The sequence below is a fragment of the Ursus maritimus genome, unplaced genomic scaffold, assembly GCF_017311325.1.
Source record: "Ursus maritimus isolate PB19 unplaced genomic scaffold, ASM1731132v1 scaffold_2, whole genome shotgun sequence".
Lineage (NCBI taxonomy): Eukaryota > Metazoa > Chordata > Mammalia > Carnivora > Ursidae > Ursus > Ursus maritimus.
The window spans coordinates 102890665-102900007 of NW_024424452.1; the positions used below are offsets into that span (position 1 = coordinate 102890665).

The 9343-nt window shown below is 54.2% G+C and overlaps 1 protein-coding gene across 4 annotated transcripts in view; it reads left to right on the top strand.

The window, feature by feature from the left end:
- The window catches only part of ATP2B4 (ATPase plasma membrane Ca2+ transporting 4), a 98174-nt gene that overhangs the window by 817 nt on the left and 88014 nt on the right, over positions 1-9343 (top strand). The gene's annotated exons all lie outside the window — the stretch shown is intronic.

Sequence of the window (9343 nt, forward strand, 5' to 3'; positions counted from 1 at the left end):
AAAAAAAAAAAAGAAAAGAACCGAGTAAGAAATTTTCAGCAGGAGGGAGGGGCTGCAAGGAGGGACGGGGAGAGGGGCTCACCGGGGGGTGGGCGGAGGTAGGAGAAGTTGAGGGGTGGGGAAGGGGAGTGCACAAATTAAATTTCTTTAGCTTTGTAGAGAAACCTCAGCAGTTTCTCTGTCGCTTGCAAAATATCCTCAGACTTTCCCGTCTATAATTAGCTGTGGAAAAAGCTGGGAGTTCCCTCGCCCGCTGTTGTTGAGTGTGTGCCGAGCGTCAAGAACCAACTGTATGAGTGTCTCTGAGGGCACCGCCCCACGCATCTCTGGTCCCAAAGGGGAGGAAAGAGCAGGGGGTGAAGTTGGAAACTTTGCCGTTCCGAGGCTGGTGCCTGTGGGGCTGGTGAGCGTGGGGCGGCTGGGGGTTGGTCACAGGCATCCTGGGGAGGGTCCCCGAGCGTCCTGGGCCGCTGCAGCAGTCTTGCAGAAGAGCTGGAAATGAGGCTGGGATGGTGCCTCCCGCTCTCCTGCACACGCTCGCTCCCTCGCATACTTGGCTGGCTCTTGGGGTGGAGGAGGCCGGCTGGCACCCTCCCCAAGGCGAGGCCCGCCTCACGCACCCCCCCACGTCTCCGAAGGACCCACCGCTCCTCTCCAGCTGCGGGGGGCACGCGGGAGTGGCCTGCGCATCCTGGGAGCGAGTGGGCACTCTGCTGGCCAGAGGCACCTCCCCCGGGCATTCCTGCCGGACTTACAACAACTTGCAGACGCGGTGTCGGCGCCGGCTGGCCTGGTAGGGGGGATGTCAGATGGAGAAATCGCGGGCACGCAACTGACGCGGCGGGGGAGGGGAAGTGAATCCCGGGCTCCAGCGCCATCTCCTCCTCTGGGTGGGGTGTCTGGCAGGGAGGCTGCAGGGCCTCCCCTCCTTCTTGGAGCTCCTCCCCAGGGCTGCCCCTTCTTGCCCTTCCTATTCCGAGGCCCCTTCCAGCCCCCTCAGCGTCGGCCCTCTTTCCGTGGAAGGAAGGGAAGAGACCAGGGTCGTCCTAGGCTGGGACAGGCCGTGGAGAGGGGCCTAGAGGGTCAGGACGGGCTGGCTGGGCGAAGGTGGAGGAGGAGGAGGGCAGGAAGAGGTGGTGGCTCCGATGGCTTAGGGGTGGTGGCATGGGGAGCGGGCTGTGGGAGGTGGGTCCTGGGCCTGAAGCGGACCGATCAGCGGGCTCAGTTGGCCGGGGCGGGGGGGGGGGGGGGGGGGGAAGAGGAGGAGGAAGCACCTGCCTTCTGCCCTAGCTGGTTTGGTTGGAAGGGTGGTAAAGGTTGGAGCTTAGCAACTGAAAAGAAGGGGGCAAAGGACTCTTGGAGGAGAGCTTAAGTGGGGCCCAGGAAGCAACAGGAACCAATTTTCATTTCGAGGCGTTGGATGATTGATCTGACTGCACCCCGAGGCCAGGCAGCTTCTCCCTCCTTGTCTTCTGGTGGAGAATGGAAGGAGGCCTTCCCCAGCGGGCAGGGGACCCAAGACAGAATCCATGCCCTTGTTCTGTAGGAAAGGGGGAGGGGAATCCATTTCTTTGCTCCTGCTGGGGAGCCCCATCCTGCCTGCCACCATCTTGCTGAGGTACAACCCCGAAAACACTCCTCCCCCCGCGCGCCCTGCCACCGTGGGGGCCCAGAATCCCACCATCCCAGCGGTTGGCCTGGCTATTCTCAGTGCTCTAACTAGGGGTAGATTCGGGTGGGTTCGGAGAGGGCTTCTCCCGGAGGAGCAGGTCCCTCTCTAGCGCGCGCCGAGGAGCCGGCTCCCCCATCCCCCCCACCCGACCGAGGCCGGGAGTCGCGGGGCGGGCGCGGCGGGGGCACCTCCTGTCGGTTCCCGCCCGGGCTGCAGCAAACCCGCGGCCCCTGGGCTCCTTGCGGCCGGCGCCCCGCCCCGTCGCGGCCTCTCCGGCAGCTCGGCCCCGCCCCCCGCCCCCTCCCCCCTCCGGGCTCTGCCTCCCCGTGAGTACTCCGTGCGGGAGGCGCTCGAGCTGCCCTGCCCAGGTTTGCTGCCTCCCGGCCTGCACACAGCCTCCAGCCCCTCCCCGTCCCGCTGCCACCTCCGTGTCCCTGGCTGGATTCAAGGGCAAGTCTGGATTCGAGGCTGGAGGCACGGTCTTAGCCCCAGGACTCGCAGTACCTAGCACGTTATAAGGTGCTTGGTCAACGTCTGTTGAAAGGAGGAAGTGACATTTTGGGAGAGCCCGAGAATCACCCTCATCCGGGCTGATGCCTCGCTTGCCCTGTGGGCTTCGGTTCCCCTCCGCACAATGGAAAGCCTGCACCCACTGTGATGGTGGGAGGGAGTGGCTGAGTCAGATTTGTCCGACTGCTCTGGTCCTTGGTGTCAGCACAAAGTCAAAATGGGAAGGCCCAGTTAGGGGCAGAAGGAGAGCAGCTGGTTTGCCCAAGGTGGGCTGCTGGAAGAAGTAAGGCGGTATGAAGGAGGGGGTGGGGGGCCCTGAGCAATGATACTGGGGAGTCCCACTCTTCCCCAGCGTTGGCTGGAGGGTCTTCAGAGGAAGAGGGGCCCTGGGGCTACTCGGCCCAGCCCAGACTCAGCTGCCACCTGTCAGCTATTCAGCATTCCACAGGCAACTGCCTGTATTTCAAGAATGTGGCTTCTCTCAGTACTCATGGACCCTTTTCTCTTTTTTGTCTATGTTCTTGGTCTTGGCCCCAGCACCCAAAGACATGGATAAGCCCTGCCCTTTTAGGCCCTTCCAGATCCATGATGCTTTAGAGGGAGGAAAGGAAGGGGATCCTTCTGGCTGCCCAGGACCTCAAGAATCCTATTTGGCTTAGGTTGACCCAGGTGTTTGGTTTGACCTTGAAGAGGAATGCCCTACCCTGGGGCCTCACTGCTTTCCCTGGAGGAATTCTTCCACCCCTTTGATGTCTTCCCCCCAGCCTACCCCCAGACTACTCCCTTCCCAGTCCCCGTCCCTGCGCCTCAGACGTGCAGTTGATTCCCCTCATGGCGCATTGGTATTTGGTCAAACTGGGATGCCATCCTCTCCCCTTTCCCCCTTCAGTAGAGCAGTTCTAGAAAGAAAGCAGCCCCCGGGGCTGGAGTCTCCAAGGCTTGTGTGGAATGTTCTGTGCTTCCTCTCCCAACATCTCTGTCTCCTCTCTCCTTTCTCCCTTGTATGAGCCAGACTTGCTCCACTGACTTACTTCCTCTGCACACGTTAAAAAGAGAAATGACAGGGACTTTTGAATTCTGCCTCCACCTTAAGCCAGCCCTCTGTGTTCAGCCCACAGGAGTGTGGGCTCAGTAGGGAAACCAGGCAAGATCCAGTTAGGACCAGAGCCAAGGGCTCGAGCCTTCCGAGCCAATTTGTGTTGGGGAGTGGGTGGCAGGTGGGATAGTGGAGAGGCCAAAGGAGAGAAAAGGGAGGTGACAATTTAGGCATCAAGGGCCAAGGATCCCTCCTCCCTACTGCCTTCTCCACTCTTAATTCGTCTCAGGCTGAAGTCTTCAGCCCCATCACTTCTCTGTGCTCTGATTTCCCAAGTTAAGTACAGAAAGCTCTGGGACAATTCAGGATGATGAGCTGGAATGGAATCAGTGAGACCCCTTCGCTCTTGACTTCCTGCCAGATCACTAGGGCAGGGGCAGTGTGAGGTTGTGTGTTTACTGGGGGGGAAGTCAGGGACTCTCAGATATGGGCTCGGGGAAACTCTCAGCTCAGAACACCTCTAGCAGAATCCACCTAAGTTGCAAAATCAGTGCTCAAAGTGCAAACCAGTACAACTCCTACAGAGGGCAAGCTAGCAATAGCTAACAGAACAGCATATGCAGTTACCCAGCAGTCCTGCTTCTAGGAATTTATCCAGAAAGTGCACATTCACAGATACAAGAAGACATATGCACAAGGTGATTCTTTAAGGCATATTTGTAGCAGGAAAGGAAATCACTGGAAACTACCCAATGCTCATCTCTAACAGACTGGCTGAATGAACAACGGTGCGTCCACATGATGGAATACTATGCAGCCAAAAAAAGTAGAAGCCCCGTGAACTGATAGGATGTGATTTCTAGGATATGTTACATGGAAAATTCAAGAAGCAAGAGTACATATAGTATGTCACCTTTAGGTTGAGAAAGCAGGAGAAATAAGAATCGTTTTTTGCAAACGCACACGCACACTCACACACACAAAGGATAAACCAGGAATTAATTTAAATGGTTACCCATAGGGTGGGTGGGAACAAGGTAGAGGAGACAGAGATGGGAATGAAACTTTACTGATTATACTTTTTTTAAAAAAAGATTTTATTTATTTATTTGATAGAGAAACAGAGAAAGAGTACAAGTGGGAGAAGCAGGCTCCCCGCTGAGCAGGGAGCCCGATATGGGGCTGGATCCCAGAAAGCTGGGATCATGACCTGAGCCGAAGGCAGATGCTTAACTGACTGAGCCACCCAGGTGTCCCTGATTATACTTTCTTAGACAGTTTTGGGTTTTGCACCAGGTAAATATTTTACATACTCACAAGTTCAATTAGATCCAAAAGAAAGAAAACAGTAAAGCCCAAAGCCGACCACAACAGAAACAATGAACCTAACTTAATATCAGTTTGATTACTCCACAAAGAAAATAATTAATTCAAGTAATTTTTTGAGTTAATGCCTTGACTCTTAGTGGAATGTATATTCTCAGGATAAAAAGAACTACAAAAAAAAATCTTGAACTTTACTTTCTCATTGTGTTATTAGTCATGGTTGTTGGTGTCATTAATTGGGAACGGTTTTTTGTTTATTGTAGGATACATCCGATGAGTAACCTTACTGGTAGCTCTGGGAATCAGGGTTTCACTGTGGAAGAAGAGAGACAGAAATACAGAACCCTGTGATCCTTTATCTCCTAGGTCTGTTCCTTGGAAGAGTCTAGAAGCAGTGCTACCCAGTAGCGATGAACACATCTCGCGCCCAGATGTTTCTTTCTAAGTACCACTTCCCCCTCCCAGGAAGCAGTGCTCCCCGGAGAGACGGCGGGTTCTAAGTGTGGGACTGGGAATCATGGGATGCTAGAAAGCTAGAACGTGCGCCTGGCCAAAGGACACACGAGTGGGCTTCAGGAAACTCCCAGAGCACAATTTCAGGACACACTGAGCATTGAAAAGAATAACAGTAATAGACTGTGAGACACGGAATAAAAGATGCCATGAGTCCATTCTGACAGTTAAAGTGGAACAGGGAGGGAAAACTCTTAGCACAGAGATGCCAGCCAATGAAAGGTGGAGGCAGTGACAGTACCTGACGTGTACCAGGTTGCAGCCCCTCCTGTTATAGCCGGTTCGCGCCAGGCTTACGAATGAACGTTCAAACCATTGGGTGAAAGGCTGATCTCAACGCCTATCACCTCATGGATTACTGACTCCTTGCAAAATGAAAAACCTGTCTGTACAATGGGGAGATTCAGCACTGAGCGCCCTCACCAAGTAACCAAACGTCCACGGGGGTGGGCCCACCCAGCCTGAGCTCCTCCTGGGGCGCTGGGACGTGCAACCATGTCACCTGTATGCTTCTCAAAAATGCTCATCTGGAATCTAATCACGAGGGGACGCGAGACAAATCTAGAATGGGAGCCAGTCCGCATGACAACTGACTGAGACTTGAAAAAAGTGAATGTCATTAGCAGAAGCCCTGAAATTGCGCGCTAAGGGAGAAGGACAGAGAGGCAGAAGCCAGGCGAGATGTAAAGAAGCTGAAGAAACATTATAGCCAAAGGCCATGAATAAACCTTAAATGGATCTTGGGTCAAAAACAAACAAACAAAAAAGACCATAAGAGACATTCCAGGACAATGGGACAAAATTTAATACAAATATGAGTTGATATGTCATTATTAATTGTGGAAGATGTCATACTGGTGTTGATAATGGTTATGGAGGAGAATATTGTCGTTCTTAGATAGTATGCAAAAGTATTTAGGGGCCACGGGTTGTAAGTGGGTATCAAATGGTTCAACAAAAATAGTATGTGGGGGGGCACGTACTTTGCATACAAAATGTTAACGATCGGTGAGTCTCGGTGAAGGGTCTGGAGTTGTTCATTGTACTATTTTTTTCAGCGTTTCAGTTTTGGAGTTTTTCTAATACTAAGCTGGGGAGAGAAGTCAATACCAGAAAGGACCCCTAGATTCCTGGACTCCTCTCCCTCAACTCCCAGACTCCTGACCCACAGAAGTATCCTTTCTCAGTTCCCCCAGCCGCACACAACACAGGGAGGGGCCTTCTTGACAGCATGGTTTCCCCTGGGGGCTGGGGGGGGGCGGAATCTTCCTTCTCTCCCTCACTGTTGTCAGCTCCAAGCTTTCCAAACTTCCAGGTGGGAGCAGCTGGGGCACAATGGGTGGGCCAGGGGCAACAGGTGGGAGCAGGCATCTCCTCACCATGCTGTGGGCCAGCTGAGGAAGCCTAGGAACTGCAGGCTTCCAGAATCATCCACCTGCCTTTTGGAGAGGGGTCCCAGGGTGTGAGAGGAGGAATCCACTGACAGCCCCAAGGCTGTTTCTAACCAGCCTTTCATAGCCCTTCTGAATTCTATAATTGGGTGATTCTGAGAGAACCTGGCTGTGCCTGCCCTAGGACTTCATGCTTGGGGTAAGCAAGACCTTCTGGGCCCATGCCGCCGCCCCCCCCCCCCCCACCTCCCTTACCCCGCCCTTGGCAGCGACTGTGTACCGGCTGCACTGTCAGTGACCCAGATCATCACCGAGCTGTCCACCCCCGCCTTTCCAGCCTGGTCCCAGCCCTGGAGAGAGATCAGGTTTCCAGGACTGCCGCTCTCCCTCTCTCTCTCTCTCCCCTCCCTGGAAACCCTGGCATGACTCAGGGCTCTTTTCATGCAGGAGAGGGCTATTGATCCTTTAGTCAATTCCCCTTCTGTCTTGCTAGGGAGCCTGTAAGAGCACGAGCCAGGAAGTTGGAAGGGGGCAGACAGGGCAGAGTTTGTTCTTGGGTGCTGCCAGGCCTGCCAGAAGAGCATGGGACTGGGAGTCAGAAAACTGGTGATCTGGCCCCTTTCCCGCTGTGTGACCTTGGCTAAGGCGGTGATGTCTCTGGGCTTTTGTCTCCCCCACTGTAAAATGAAACCAGGCTTGGACAAAGGCATTTCTGATTCAAGCCTCCTTTTCTAAAAGGAGTGAAATTCTCAATGCCCAAACCAAACTCTTTCCATCTTAGAGCCTAGCACCATGTACCATGACAACCTGTAGCCAAGTTCCATCCTTCTATCCAGGATGACCAGAGGTAAGGAGACCTAAAGGAATCTGTCCTCTGGACAGCCACTCTTGAAGTTTGGGTGTAGGACAGGTCCTAAGATTCCCCACCTCACCTGCCTGGATGTTCAGTTAAGAAGTATCTACTCAATACCCTCCAAAGCCATAATTCTGCTGTGTCCTAAGCGGGAAACTAAGAAAGATTGGCTAGAGATACAGAGGTCCAGGCCTTCAGGGGGTTTACTCTCTCCTAGGGAACATGACATCCCCAGAGTTATTAGGCTAAACCGTGAACCATATGAAATTGCTAAGATGCTAACAGACCTACAGAAGGCAATTTCATATGGTTCAGCCTCTTACTAATATTAGCAGATATTGGACATCAGTGACTGCACTCCGTGCTGCAGGATAGAGAGATGAGGTTTTCACCCGAACCATGTGTTGGGTTTGGAGAAATTTGGCCAGCTGCTGGGCCAGCCTGCCCTCCCTCTCAATCCAGACTTTTGGCCTTGGAGGTAGACACATCGACCAAACCCTTGTCCAGACTCTGGCTGAGATTCCAACATTAGCCTTTCTGGTAACCGGCCAGGTCAGCTGCCCGTGGGGAGAGAGGAGAGTGCTGTCCACCCACTATTCCTCTGCCCTGAATGCCCTGCCTCATATCTTGGGAGCTGAGGATGGACGGAAGTCAGAAAGGAGGAAATTAGGAATATCCACTTTATTCCCCCCTCCCCCATCTGGTGGCCGACTATAGCAGGATCGATCACACACTTGAAGCCTCATCTGGCACAGGGACAATGACCTGGGGATGCTTGGGTCTGAAGGGTACTAGTGGGAATGTAGAGACCCGGATTTCGCAGGGCTCATCTGGAATTATTCTCGGAGGCGGTAATCGCCAAACAGGATCTCAATGAGGAGAGAGGAGAGATTTGATGGAGGAGAGGTTGGGGGGAGGGGAGGTGGTGGGTTAGGAGGAAGAGCGGGGCTGCCGCATCCAGAAAGGGCAGAGGACACTGAGCGTCATGGAGAGTCAGATGCTGTGGCAGGTGAGGGAGGCTGTCTGCTCCCCCCACTGGAATGGCTCCAGCCTTTGTCCGAGCCGGCACCCGGGTCGCGGGCAGGATGGCATCTGGCCTCAGCAGCAGCCTGCTGCCTGAGAGCTCTGCTGGTGCTTGTGGACCATTAGGATGATTTTTTGATGCTTCCTCCCTGCCGTCTGTACCACAGCCTTCTTTGCGGGACACTCAGATGACATCTGTTAGCATGCTAGGACAGACACAGCTGGCATCCACACTTCCAGGGGCTTCCTGACCTTGGTGCAGAGGAGGTCAGTTACCAGGCTTTGGCTGGGGCGGGTGGGGGAGTTGTTCCTGTTACGGAGCCAGAGCATTGGAGACGGACAGAGTTGGGAAAATGGTGCCATTGCCCTCTTTGGCAAGGGAGAAAACTGAAACCTGGTGACTTACTCGCCCAAGGACACCAGGCGAGTGTGATAATTTGAGGCCAAGCCGGAACTAGACCCCACTCCCCACTCCAAGTCTGTGGCTGGGCCCCTGACCCCATCAGTGCCGCACATGTGACCCAGCTCAATGCCCAGCCTCCTCACTACCTGATCTCTCTACCCGAGTCACAGGGAGGACCACCCCAGCCCCTCCAAGGATGACGTGTAGTAGCGTGGTGAGGTCATGGGTTAGAAGCACTTTGGAAAATGCCAGAAACCATAAAAGTGATGTGCCATGATTGTTATTGTTGCTGCTTTTCTTAACAATCAAAGTCTCGAGCGCTGAAGAAAATGCAGAGGAGAAGCACTGTGGCCCCACCCTCATCGTTGTGGAGCTCCTAATGGAGCTGGGTTTCCTCTCTTGGAACTTTCCGCGGCTCCTCCCAGATAGTGGGCCTGGAGCTGGGAGAAGCAAGGTGATTGAGGGGAGAGCAGAAGTCCTGGAGAGGGGTGGGCAGAACCTTCCTCCTGCCTGGGCATCCCTGGCCCTGCACTTTGCACAGGGTGCGGCACCTCTGAAAGGTCAGAGGAAGTGTGCAGGGGAAGCCCTCTGGGGTCTCCACTTCTTCCTCGACCTG